The sequence below is a fragment of the Adiantum capillus-veneris genome, chromosome 4, assembly GCF_014529385.1.
Source record: "Adiantum capillus-veneris isolate H3 chromosome 4, ASM1452938v2, whole genome shotgun sequence".
NCBI classification, from domain to species: Eukaryota; Viridiplantae; Streptophyta; class Polypodiopsida; order Polypodiales; family Pteridaceae; genus Adiantum; species Adiantum capillus-veneris.
This window is the reverse complement of record NC_140934.1, coordinates 135,103,932-135,117,183: the sequence shown is the minus strand read 5'-3', so window position 1 is coordinate 135,117,183 and position 13,252 is coordinate 135,103,932. Positions and strand designations below refer to the sequence as shown.

Below are 13,252 nucleotides of genomic sequence, written 5' to 3'. Positions count from 1 at the left end.
CCCTTTTTCTTTCTCAGGCGTGCCTTCTCAAAACGTAAGAGCACCCAGTCATCCTCCTTCAATTTCAAGTCGCGACGATGGCGATCCACTGCCTTTTTCTGTCGTTCTTGAGATTTCTACAAAGTCTCACGAACCTTGGCAAAAGCCGTATCTAAGTCTCGCATATATTCATCCGCTTCAAAAATCTTATCTTTCGTGTTTAAGAAGGGTGGAACCTTCGCAGCACCTTCAACAATCTCAAATGGCGCCTTCCCTGTCGAAGAGTGTATCTTGTTATTGTAGGCAAATTCCACCAAAGGTAAGTACTTTTCCCATTGAGTCTTCTGATCCGAGATATAAGACTTCAATAAATCTAAAACCACTGAATTGGCAATCTTGGATTGCCCGTCAGTCTGCGGGTGGAATGATGACGAGAACTGCAACCGCGTGCCAATGTTCTCCCAAATTGCCTTCCAAAACAAACTCATAAATCTGGGGTCCCTGTCGGAGACAATCGTCTCAGGCATGCCATGTAATCTAAAGATCTGGGCCACAAACAGTCTCGCCAAGTGATCCGGCTTAACTGTTTTCTTCACTAGAATGAAATGAGCCTGTTTGCTAAATCTGTCAATAACAGTCCAGATACCATTGTAACCACTCTGTGTTCTCGCGAGATTAAAAATGAAATCCATTGCAATACTTTCCCAGGGGCGAGTGGGTATGGGTAAAGGCTGTAACAATCCCTGTGCTTTATGCCTGTCAAACTTGACCTTCTGGCATACTAAGCAGTTGCGCACAAACTCTTCCACATCCTTTTTAAGTCTCGGCCAAAAGAAGTATCTCTCTACCCCTTTCATGGTGGTAGCAATGCCGCGGTGACCCGTAAAAAGTGGACAGTGGCATTCAATCATAACCTTTTCCCTCAACTGTTGTGTAATGCACAACATGGTTTTTCTCATCAAGTAGCCATCCCGAATGGAATATCCCACTACCGTCTCCCCATCCCGTATCCGTGTGAAAACGTCTGCAAAATCTGTATCTGTGACATATTGGTCGACCGTATCCTCGAAGCTCCTATGATGTATCGCAGAAATAGCTAGAACCAACGGCTTCCGAGACAAAGCATTGCCACCACATTCTTCTGTCCCTGAACATGGACAATCTGGAAGTGAAACTGTAACAAGATGTTCGCCCACTGCATCTACTTTTCCAAAAGCTGCTTCTGTGACAAGAAGTAGCGCAAACTCTGATGGTCTGTAAAGACAGTAAAATCCGCTCCGAGTAGGTAATGCCGCCACTGAGTAAGAGCATGGATAACCGCCAAAAGCTCTTTCTCATAAATCTGTGTTGTCATCTCCGGCCTTGAGAACAATCGGCTCTCGTAAGCAATGACATGGCCTTCTTGCATTAAGACCGCACCCAGACTATGACCACAAGCATCACAATATACTTCAAATGACTTCTGCAAGTCCGACAAAGTCAAAACTGGTCCCGTAGTCAATATCTCTTTCAATGTCTGAAAGGCAGTTACCTCTGTGGGTCCCCATGAGAAAGGGACTCCTTTGGTGTCAAGATATGCAAAGGGGAAGCAACCTCTGCAAATTTTCGAATGAAGCACCTGTAGTACGAACACAGTCCCAAGAAGCTTCTAACTTCATGGACATTCCTCAAATCGGGCAATCACGGATAGTCTGTATCTTGGCCGGATCCATTTGCACTCGTGCTGCTGAGACACTGTGTCCCAAAAAGTGTATCTCTGGTAGGAAAATTTCACTTTTCTTTGCATTAATCACTAACTTGTGATCTCGTAATGCTTGAAAGACCTGAAGCAGATGATCTCTGTGTTCTGCCTCATTCTTGAAGAAAACAATGATATCGTCAAAGAAAGTGCCAACAAATAGCATGTACTCTCGAAAAATCTTGTCCATCATCCGGTTAAATGTCGCAGGAGCATTGGTTAAGCCAAAAGGCATCACCAAAAACTCAAATAACCCAAAAGTCGTCCGAAAAGTTGTCGATTCTAATCTGATGACATCCACTCTTGAAATCAATCTTGCTAAAGCACGAGGATCCCTGTAATCTGTCGAGTATATCATCGATCCTAGGAATCGAAAATCTGTTCTTGATGGTGATTTTGTTGATAGCTCTATAATCGATGCACATCCTCCAAGATCCGTCTTTCTTCAAAACCAACAACACCGAAGAGCAATACGGTGAAGTACTAGGCTGGACAAGACCCTTTTCCAAGAGGTCTTTCACTTGGTTCATAATCTCTTCATTTTGTGCTTGGCTCACACGGTAAGGTGGCCGGTTCGGTGGTGTGCTTACAGGTATCAGATCAATGGTATGATCTTCAAGACGAGCAAGTGGTAACTCGCCTAGTAGGCCCTCTGAGAAGCAATCAGCGTGAGTGTGGAGAAAAATCTTGGCGTTCTTTTGTTCAAGTCAAAACATATTCAACCGTTATCCATCGTTCAGTTCTCTCCCAAAAGAATTGAGTAAAGAAACTGAAGTTCATCAAGTACAATCTTTGAGCCCTTCATTTGTCAAAGTCATTTTCTCGGCCCGATAGTCAACCACGGCGTAGTTCTTGTGATACCAAGGGATTTCAAGTAGAACGTCACTCGCATGCCCTGAACACCCTTGTCATTGCAAACGACTTTAGCCAATGCTCGGTGTAATGGCAACATCCCGTCCGGGTGCCACTCAAACTACCTCCGCCTGTGGCCTCAACCTGTCGGGCGTAGTTCCAAATCGAGCCGCCAATTCCAAGTGAAAAGAAGTTGGCCTTGGCTCCTTCAAAAGAGCTTCCTAATCCTTCACTTTGCCCCAAAAACGGCAAAGTTTGTACTTTCATTCATTTGATTCGGTTCAGGTCCCACGCCATGTGGTACCAAGTTCTGCTTTTTATCTGCCTTTTTTGCCACGCCTCTCAGCTGCTTTAGAACTTTCAGGCCTTTCTTCATCTTGTTCATTCGGTGCCTTGTTAGGGCACTTCGCGGAGATATGTCCATGTTCCCCGCATCCAAAACACTTCCCCTCAGCGAGCTCTCTCCTCAAGGGTCGTGCATCCTTCTTTCCTAGATTGCTCTTTCTCTTTCTACTTTCATTCGCTTAAGTCTGTTCGGCTCGTTGTGTCAGACCTCATCGGTGGGGTAGGTCAGACTGCCAGAGTGAATGGCAAAGCCCCGTTTCGCATGACTCATCAACTCCTGAATAGAAGCTGACTTCTATTCCAAGCAGTGATCTCGGATCTCTGTAGGTAGACCCAAGGTAAACCGCTCAATCTGTTCTCTGAACGAGATCTTCTTGAATGAAGAGGCGGGTAGAAAAGAGCTCCAGAATCTCTCGCAATAAGCATCCATTGTATCTCTCTTGGTCATCCGAAGATGGTTCCAAGCAGCTCGTATATCGCGTTCATACTCTTGCGTCAGCCAAGAAGAAATAAAAAGCTTCTTAAATTTTAGCCATTTAACTAGCACAACCTTGTTTAAAAGAAGCGTGGACCACCAAGTTCGAGCATTCCCCGTAAAATAAGAGGCAGCTCTCCGAATCTTGGAGTGCTCTGAGTAGCGTCCTCCCGCGAAAGCGATGTCAAATTGCTGTATAAAAGACAAAGCCTTCGAAGCATCTTTGTATCCTGAAAAGTTGTCAAATTTGATCGACTGTCCACCTTCCTTAAACTCTCGGACTTTCTTGCTTTTATCTTCCAGAAAGTCATACTGGTTGGCTTTATAAAAATTCTTCTTGTTCGCATAAAAGTTGCCATCATCAGAGTCTGAACTGTCTGTAGACGGGTCCTCTGTAAAATTGTCACTCACTGGCGAGATTTAGACTTCTTTGCCTTTTTCTTGCCCTTTCCGAAGCGTTGTTTCTTGCTTGCTTTTTCCTTTTCTACCTTCTTCGCTCGAATCTGAAGAGCTAGAAGAACTGTCAGAAGAAGAAGAAGAAGAAGAAGAACTGGGTACTCCTTCAAATCGAACACCCTTCTTCTCTTTCTTTGCTTTGTCAAATGTCGACTGACAACCCAAATAACCCGGGAAGTCAATACCTTTCTTCTGCTTTTTGCCGTGCTTTTTGGTTTTGTTATGCGCGTCAAAAAGCTAAGCAATCCGTGCATCAACCACCTCTTCTAATTCCTTCTCCGAATAGGTCTTGTGAGCAGAAGGTTTCCTGAGAGCGGGTTTCGGGGGTGGTGGTGTGGTTTTCTGCCACTGCTCGTGCACTTGCTAAAAAGAAGTCTCGCTCATATATTTTGCCAATTTTGGGTCCTTCGCAAAACTGAGCATCATCTTTGTTGCATCGCGGATCAATTGACGATGCTTCATCTCTCGTTGCTCCGCCTGAGTAGGCCGAGGTGGGCCACTCTCTGCCGGAATCTCCGTTGTGATCCCTGTCCGCATCTCCGGATGCAAAGGAAGTCAACTGGTCCTTGAGTGAAGCCATAGGTGCCACGGAAAAAAAATTGGGATCGGATTTCCCGTAGGAGAGAAATCGGCTCTGATACCACTGTAACACACTTGGACACTCCAAGTCAAGAATCAATCACGACAGCACCAAATAACCACTTCAAAACAATTCACAATTCACAATAGATTTGCACTGGCCCGGCGGAGTTCTGTGCCTAGAGATATTGGCCCCAAAGACTGGCGCCCCTTTCGGTATTTCTTTATGTATTAATCAGTTCAAAGTACAAGAGTGGTTCGCAGACTCTGCATCCAGATGCTCTGCAGAGTGGGAGCCCAAACCACTTATTTAATGGTTACAAGGGATGCCAAAAGCAGAGCTCCGAAAAGCTTCAAATCAAAGCCTAAATAAAAGCAAAGGCTCTTTCCTCTCTCAAGCTCTCTCTTGAGTTCTAAAAATAAAGCAAAAGTATTCTCTTTCTCTGTCTTTCTCATACTTGCGTAGAGAAAAGCAAGCTGCACAATTTACGAAAATTTCCCTGTCTGGCGCCGCAAAAAGCAGGATCCTGCCACGTCATCATGCCTATGCTTTTTTTGGGAGTTCAACTTGCTACCCTTTTAGGGTTAGGGTTAAGATTTTCTATTGTTTTTAGGGTTTCTGGCAGATTTTAGGTTTGCAGGTTTTAGGGTTAGGGTTTCCAAAATTAGGGTTTTCAGCAGCAGTCATGGTTAGGGTTTCCCGTATGCTCTCGAGCAGACACGTCATTAGTTTGTGACAAAAAGCGTATCATTATGCAGGCATTTTACCACGTGAACCATCTCTTATAGGTCATTTATTAATAAGTGACTTTCGTTTACGCTTGTTGGAAAGTAGGTAGGGCAAATGGCTAAAGAACTATATAAGAAACCCATTGGGCGCTCAGTAGAAGCAGAAGCAGCAGGGACAAAAGGAGGCAGGCACCCAGCAGTTAGGCAACACCTCAGGAGCCCTAACGTTATCTCGGGACAAGATCAGCGTTTTCAGCCAGCATCGTCAGCATTTCAGATGAGACCAATGTTTTCTGATTTAGAATCAGATCAGTTCATCGTTTTCAGATTTAGATCAGATCAGCGTTTTCAGATTCAGATTAAATCAATGTTTTCAGATTTCAGATTAGATCAGCGTTTTCAGATTTCAGCCTTGACATCGTCGTCGTCGTCGTCGACACCATCGTCCTTGTCGTCGTCGTCAAGTACCACAGCATCAATACCCATTAGCATCAGCATCTCAACATCCAATCATTGTACCAGCATTTGTGCAAGAATAAAGAAAGTACTTGCTCTGGCAACAGAGCAAGGGGACCCTTGAGGGTTAGGACCCGACATCCCTGCGTCGTCCGTCTCTTTTCTCTCTCTTGTCTCTCTTTCTTTCAGTTCAGTTCAGTCTTTCCAGTGAAGTATAGTGTCCCTTGTGTTTGTGCGGAGTACTAGATCCGAGCTAAATCCATAAACACTTCTGTTGCACCTGATACATGATCGCAATAGAAATTTTCTCATTCAACATCTGTGAGGTTCGGGATGGATCTATATGCGATTGCTAAATACCTTGCCAAGAATCATGGTCTTACATTTTATGTGATTGATATGATGTGAATGTGCACTCACTGAGTCGTCTTTGTGTAAGTGCTAGATTTGTGTTGTCTAGTGCGTCCATACTTAGAGTCAGTGTCTACTGAACTAGTTTATGGCCTCTGTCTGTTTTGCAAGCGTAATCGAGGGTGATTACCATTCTTTCAAGAGGGGGTATGTCACAAATTGATGACGTGGCATACCTAATAAGTGTCCCAACTTATGGGCACCTGCCGACAGGGCCCCTCGAGACACTACAACAAATAAAAGGGCAAGCGGCTGGCTGTACGGAACCCCGAAAATTGCGCTAGTGTTGATGTGGCTGACCGTACGGATTTCTGCAAAACGCGCTGGACTACAGACGTGGCTGGCCGTACGAAATTCCACAAGAAGCGCTGGCTGATTTGGAGCTAGCTTTTGGAGCCACTTGCTTTTGAGTTTGGCAGATTTTCGTGTTTTGCTTTTCCAATGGCCAAGGGCCATTAAATAAGACCCTTGGGCTCTCTCTGGCACACAAGAGCTCACGAGCCTGTGAGCAAAGGAGACCCAAGAGCAACTGTACTTTGCTCAAGCTTTAACACAAAAAGAATACCGAAAGGGGCGCCAGTCTTTGGGGCCAATCTCTCTGGGCACGGAACTACATCGGGCCGCGTCGACTCAATTGAACTGTGAATTAAGTGTGAAGTGTTATAAAGTGATCCTCTCTCATGTGTCGTCCCAGATTCTAGACTTGGGGTGTCCAAGTTTGTTACAAATTGCACATGAGCATAGCCAGTGTCTACTACGTGTAGGCATTGGGGAGTGTTCGTTCCCATACAGTTGCATTAGTACCCAGCCTAGGTATTTATCTACATGTGAATCACACCTCTCTCTCTCTCTCTCTCTCTCTCTCTCTCTCTCTCTCTCTCTCTCTCTCTCTCTCTCTCTCTCTCTCTCTCTCTCTCTCTCTCTCTCTCTCTCTCGTCTATTGCACAACTCTCTTGAAGTAAAAAACTCTCTCTCTCAATTAGTAAAAGGAACCTTGAGTAGGCACTCAGCACTCATCCTAAGCATACACCATCAATCACTTCCGCTGCATATCCATCGAGAAAGCCCTGAAAAAGAGTGTATTACCCCAGAAATCGCAAAATCCATGCAACTATCCCCCACGTCACAAACCCATCCGCCCACTCTCAGCAACAAACAACAAACTGAGTATATGGACAAACCCGAAAACAATGCCTCAAGGACTCATGCCTCAAAGTACATCATTGGCAAGTTGGATCATGACAAATAGTCTCAGCCCAAGTGCCAACAAGCAATCCTACATATATGGCGTATATGGCGGCTGATCCTGATACTCCAAATACATGACCAAAACTATCGTTGGAAGGCTGGAAAATCGCCATACCCCTGATCGACATGGACAGTGAGAAAGGCATCGTATCCTCAAGATGATCCTCCTCCCAAGGGATACATTGTACTCAAAAAAAGGAAAGAGAGACGCCATCAATCTCTAAAGAAGGCCACTGCCAGTCACCAAGGTTCCAATCCAACTCAACAAGTGGCCTTCCCTACCAAATCTCAATCTCTCTCTCTCTCTCTCTCTCTCTCTCTCTCTCTCTCTCTCTCTCTCTCTCTCTCTCTCTCTCTCTCTCTCTCTCTCTCTCTCTCTCTCTCTCTCTCTCTCTCTCTGCGTGTGTGTGTGTGTGTGCGCGCGCACGTGCACACACACAAAAAGTGATGGTATACTATGTACAAAGAGACCGGTGAGGATGCTCAAAGGCCTCACCCCGAGGATGTACAAGGCGGGGAGTACAAAGTGAGTGCTACGCGTACATCAAGGTGGAAAAATGCAAAATGAACCACTAGGGAGGTGTGTAGTGCCATGTGATGTGTCTGGTCCAATCTGAAAAGAACTAAAGATCTTGCCATGTCCTAAGGAAAGAGTATCTACGCCTCTCCACTGCCCTGGAGGAGCCCGTTGAAGTATTCCCACTAGTTGCGAAGAGTATGCAATAGCTTAGTCCAAATAGAGTGGTCCATGTCAAGGAAGACTATGAGCACAACGAGCAATCCACATGGTCCATAAAGTGATGCTACAGAGTAGTAAAAAGAGCATCCCTTTGAGAGAAGTCTGACTTAGACAGTATCTAAAACCATCTGTAGAATGCCCAATCTATATCCCAATGATGTAAGCATGAGAGCTGGATCTATCAGAGAGCCCTAGAGTGTGACCACGGAAATGCAAAAGCCATGCAACTGCCCCCACATCACAAATCCATCATGAACTCCCACTATGATCAACAAACAACAAAACACCCTCCACATTGGTTGAGCATACGAACAAACCTAGAAACAATGCCTCAAGGACTCATGCTACAAAATACATCTTTGGCAAGTCCGATCATGTCCAGTAATCTCAGCCAAGTGTCAACAGGCAATCTTGAATGCACAATCATTTACATGAAATAGCATATCCGGCGGCTGATCCTGATGCTCCAAATGCATGACCAAAACTATCGCGGGAAGGCTCGAGAGATGCGCTGATCTTGCCACCTCTAACTAGCGTGGACGGTGAGCTTGGCACCGTGTCCTCAAGATGATTGTAACGCGCCTCATGATTTTAACATAACAATAGCAAAACAAGAAAACTTTAAAGAGATTAATTAGAGGCATACTTAGGAGAAGAGGCTTCCTATATCTCGATAATCAAGCTACAATTATAATACAAAAGAACTTCTTGAAGGAGCTCATTCCACCAGAATACAAAAACTTTGGACCATTTCTCGATTTGTGTGTCATCCTTGCGTGTGGGCCATGCTACTCTTCTCTATATCGTTCCAATTTTCTCACATGTCCGCAAAGGAACGACCATATTTGATTTGAAGTCGAGATGAAAGGCTTAGAATAAATCTATGATATTCATCCATATATAAATAAAAAACAAATTTGGCATGCAAGCGTTTCCCTAAAGTCAAACTTGACCTAAAGTGAAAAAGCAAGGTGGCATGAAAAAAATAATAATAATAACTCCCGATCGTAGCGACTTCAAGAAAGCGCCTGCAGTGTTACATCAAAAACGCAAAAAAGGCAAACTTTCATGGTTTGTAGTTTTTGATTTGGAGGTCAGAAGAGGGATATATGACACGACTACTGGAAGTCCGTAGTTTTGGAGGAGCCAATCTAGAAGTCCTTTCTCATCATCACCATGGATTCCTTTTCTACTTATTTCTCTACATCAGCATAAAGCCTCTTGTGATTGATATTGAGATTGTAATTGAGATCGAGATTGAGATTGTGACTGAGTGAGAGTGTGACCTACTGTTGCGTACGCAACAAAGAAAATTTTGGGGGTGGTTAGGTGGAATGAGCTCCTTCTAGGCGTTCTTTTGTATCACAGTTGTAGCTTATGTATACCTTCATAAGGTCAGATTAGTCTAAACTTACGAATTATAAGAGGGGATAAAACATTCAGAAAATAACAAAAGCAAGGAACACAAGAAAACAAAAAAGGAAAAACTAAATCACTTTATTTGCTACTAAGAAAAGGTAGATAGAACAAACCATTATTCACTTAAAAATGCTTTTAGAAAAGGCATAAGCAAAATAAGTTAAAGCAACTTACTTGAATAAAACTTGAAACAAGTACTCAACTTTAAACCAACAAAGATAAGACATCTCAAAGACTTTATCCTAGAAATCAGACTCCACACAACAACTTTTACAGGAACAAAATCTTAGATACTAAAGTATGCCAAATACTAGAAATGAATACTACTACAAACCTACCTACAAGAGGCTAAATATAACCAAAGTAGTACAAAGTTCAAAACTTGACAATCTTAGATACTGAAGTATGCTAAATAGTAGAAATGAAAACTACTATGAACCTACCTAGAAGAGGCTAAATATAACCGAAGTTCAAAACTTGACAATATAAGACCTCAACTTCACTACTTGTCCAAATAAGAAGAATAAGATTATCACCTTTTATCATGCATAGCTTGGACAACACCTATGACATCCCTACTCACGTCGTTAGTGCCCACAGGTAGGTGAAGTGCAGAGGTCATTCATTCTTTGAACGTACTCTATAAAACCAATGAACTGAGTTTTTATCATCCTCCGGAGGTGATGGGCATACTCAGCCATGATAAAAGCAAGCGTTTGTCAAGTAAGAGCAACGATACTAAAAACACAAAAGATCTAAACAAAAAATTAGTTTGTTACCAAGTCAAACAACAAGTGGGCTTTTGAGCTCCCCACTTGTATCAAATTTACTGTTGAGTATCTTGAACATTCCAAAGGAAGAAAAATTGAAAATATACTTACTACGACGCAAAAATGGACGAACGTTTTTCATGATTCTTTCGAATGAGTATATCCTTTCTCAACGAGTAAAGAAATAAAATAAGATGGCAAGACTCAACAACAAAAGTCGAGAAAGACGAGAACAAGCTTGATTATCAAGATATAGGAAACCGCTTCTCCTACATATACCTCTATCTTTATCTCTCTAAAGTTCTATTATTTTGCTATTATTCTGTTAAGATCATGAGACGCACTACAATGATTCTCCTCTAAAGGGATACAATGTACTCAAAAAGAAAAGAGAGACTCTATCTAGTATCAGCATCTAAAGAAGACCACTACCACTCACCAGTGGTCATCCCGGCCAAATCCAATACCTCTAAATCGGTGCCTCCTTCGCGGATAACACAAGGTCAACACAAGAGCGGCCCCAAAGAGCCCACCACTCGAACAGGCTTCCAACAAGCATCTAGGCATTGATCAAGCAACACCTCACCTTGAAAAACCAATCTCATGTGGTAGCCATGATGGCCAGTCTCTACAATGTCAAAAACCTGTGTCCCATGTTTCACAATAATCAGGCATCCAGAGTCACGATCATTAAACGGCCAACAGCCATGATGAGAGGGTAACACGGTCTTTCACCCAATGAGGGCCACTCAATGGCACAACCAATGAAGCCTCTGACCAACGACGTAAAGATGTCGTTGGAACATCCTCCCATCTAGCCCAATCAATGTGCATCCTCTCTCCTAGTAGTCGCCCAACACATATGCATTCCCAATAAGTGGTTGCCTCTCTACCTCCTCCAAGCAATAAGATGGGTGTCAAATCAAAGTACGACGCATATCCATCCAAATCCTCAACAAGCAACACGTAAAGGGTTTACAAATGAGACATCTCTCTCTCTCTCTCTCTCTCTCTCTCTCTCTCTCTCTCTCTCTCAACCCCTCTCTCTCTCTCTCTCTCAACCCCTCTCTCTCTCTCTCTCTCTCTCTCTCTCTCTCTCAACCCCTATCAAACCACAAAACCCATGAGAGACCTTCTCCATGGGAAAAGCTGCAGCAGGAGATAGCAAGTCACCAAAGAAACAAGAATTGCTAGTCTCCTAGCTCAACTGCAGGATGTTAGAACAGACAAGAGATTCAAGAAGCAGCCTAGAAGCACGAAGAAAATTCCGAAATGGCATTACAAGAAAACATGGTACCGCAGGTAAAATCTGAAAATTTTGTTAATGAAGCGCTATGAGTTTTGAAGGAAAATGAAAGGGTGAAGAGCCTCGAAAAACTACATCAGAATCACGGGTTTACCAGAAGGCTGGTCAATAGGTACCAATCCAAGTGAACAGCCAGAAGGATACATCATAGATGTAGACATACTCTAAAGAAATTCACAAATGTGGTACCTTTTATAGACCTTGATGAACCACCAACATTCAAATTAAGGTGAAACAGGCCAGAGTTTCCTATTACGATGTAGATGACAAGATCAAGGTTATGAAGAAGACAAGATGGTACATCCGTGTGGATTTCGGATGAGTTAACACTCCTACAACTAAAGAATAGAGCCAAGGAATTGGCCAAAGTTAGAAAAAGCAAGGAAGCAACAAAAATGGGCAGTCTATAGAGGAGGAAAAGCTATTATTGAAGGTTTCAAGAGTCCACCACCCTTTTAAAGACATGGACTTGACACTTGTAACAAAGATGTATCTGATTTGTCCTATGTATTAGTCTACAGAGGAGGAAAAGCTATTATTGAAGATTTCAAGAGTCCACCACCCTTTCAAAGACATGGACTTGACACTTGTAACAAAGATGTATCTGATTTGTCCTATGTATTTGACATTTGTAACAAAGATGTATCTGGTATGTCCTATAGGTCAAATTCGGCCTCCAAAGGACGTTAATATAACCCCCCCCTCTCCCACCGACTCTCTCTCTCTCTCTCTCTCTCTCTCTCTCTCTCTCTCTCTCTCTCTCTCTCTTTGTGTGTGTGGAAAGATCATCTCTATAAATCTAAGTACAATAGAACCCTGGAGATGCTAGAAATAGCCTATCTCGCAGGATGTACAGGGCTGAAAAAAATGATGTGTCTTGACGTTGGGGCTCTTTTCTCTTACAAAACATATGAAAGGGTCTTATCTTTTGATATGATTCATAAATCATGGTTCAATTGTCATGTTTGGATTCATATGCCAGCCTACAATAACATCGACTATGATTTTCTGCTGTGTCAATCCCTGGCAATGGCAATGCCCCTCAGAACTGAGCGTCCCTGATTGAGGGCTCTGACAACTCACATTGGTCAGTTTTGCAAGATCTTGACGCACAGACAGAATAACGCATCTCTGAAGCGATGCCCTCGTAGACCAAAATGTGCCCAAAACGTCAAAACTTCCGTCCCTTTCTTATATCTGTAGCCTTGCCCATGAGTACATTTTTTAATTGTGCCGCGCGCCACACACACACACACACACAGAGACAGAGAGAGAGAGAGAGAGAGAGAGAGAGAGAGAGAGAGAGAGGCCAACCTGATATCGGAACGAGCCCATAAAATGTACACCTCGCAACGCGAGAGAGAGAGAGAGAGAGAGAGAGACCAACCTGATATCGGAGCAACGTTTGCGTTTCAGTTAGGTGATACCTCGTTTTAATTGACTTTGTGAGAAAAAGCCATTCAAGAGATATCTTGCTAGTAGGGGTGCAATCATTCCTTGATGAAGTTTCAGTGGATTGAAGGCCTAGGAATTGGCCACTTGACATGATCTAGGCCATTGCCTTCGAGCCCAATCACACGGCTACAAGCGTTGTTCTTGCTTTTAATAATAAGCTCATGCTTTTTGGCACTCAAAAGCGTTGTCCCTCGTTTTAATTGAGTTTGTGACAAAAAGCCATTCAAGAGATATCTTGCTAGGGGTGCAATCATTCCTTGATGAGCCTAATAAGTTTCAGTGGATTAAAGGCCTA

At 43.3% G+C, this 13,252-nt stretch overlaps 1 protein-coding gene and 1 non-coding gene across 6 annotated transcripts in view; both read right to left on the bottom strand.

The window, feature by feature from the left end:
• The window catches only part of LOC147460020 (dynein regulatory complex subunit 6-like), a 40,710-nt gene extending 27,743 nt beyond the window's left edge, over positions 1 to 12,967 (bottom strand). For 2 of the 5 annotated variants that reach the window (XM_086511168.1, XM_086511173.1), the window contains exon 1: positions 12,817 to 12,907. The gene's annotated coding sequence lies outside the window, so the exon portion shown is untranslated. Of the gene's footprint in view, positions 1 to 12,816 lie in introns of all 5 variants that reach the window. The other 3 variants (XM_086511169.1, XM_086511172.1, XM_086511171.1) reach the window with 3 other exon arrangements.
• On the bottom strand, positions 8,744 to 8,844 carry LOC147460021 (U6 spliceosomal RNA). Its single transcript, XR_015188001.1, has one exon. It is a non-coding gene; the product is annotated as a U6 spliceosomal RNA (small nuclear RNA).
• Positions 12,968 to 13,252: the final 285 nt, after the last annotated feature.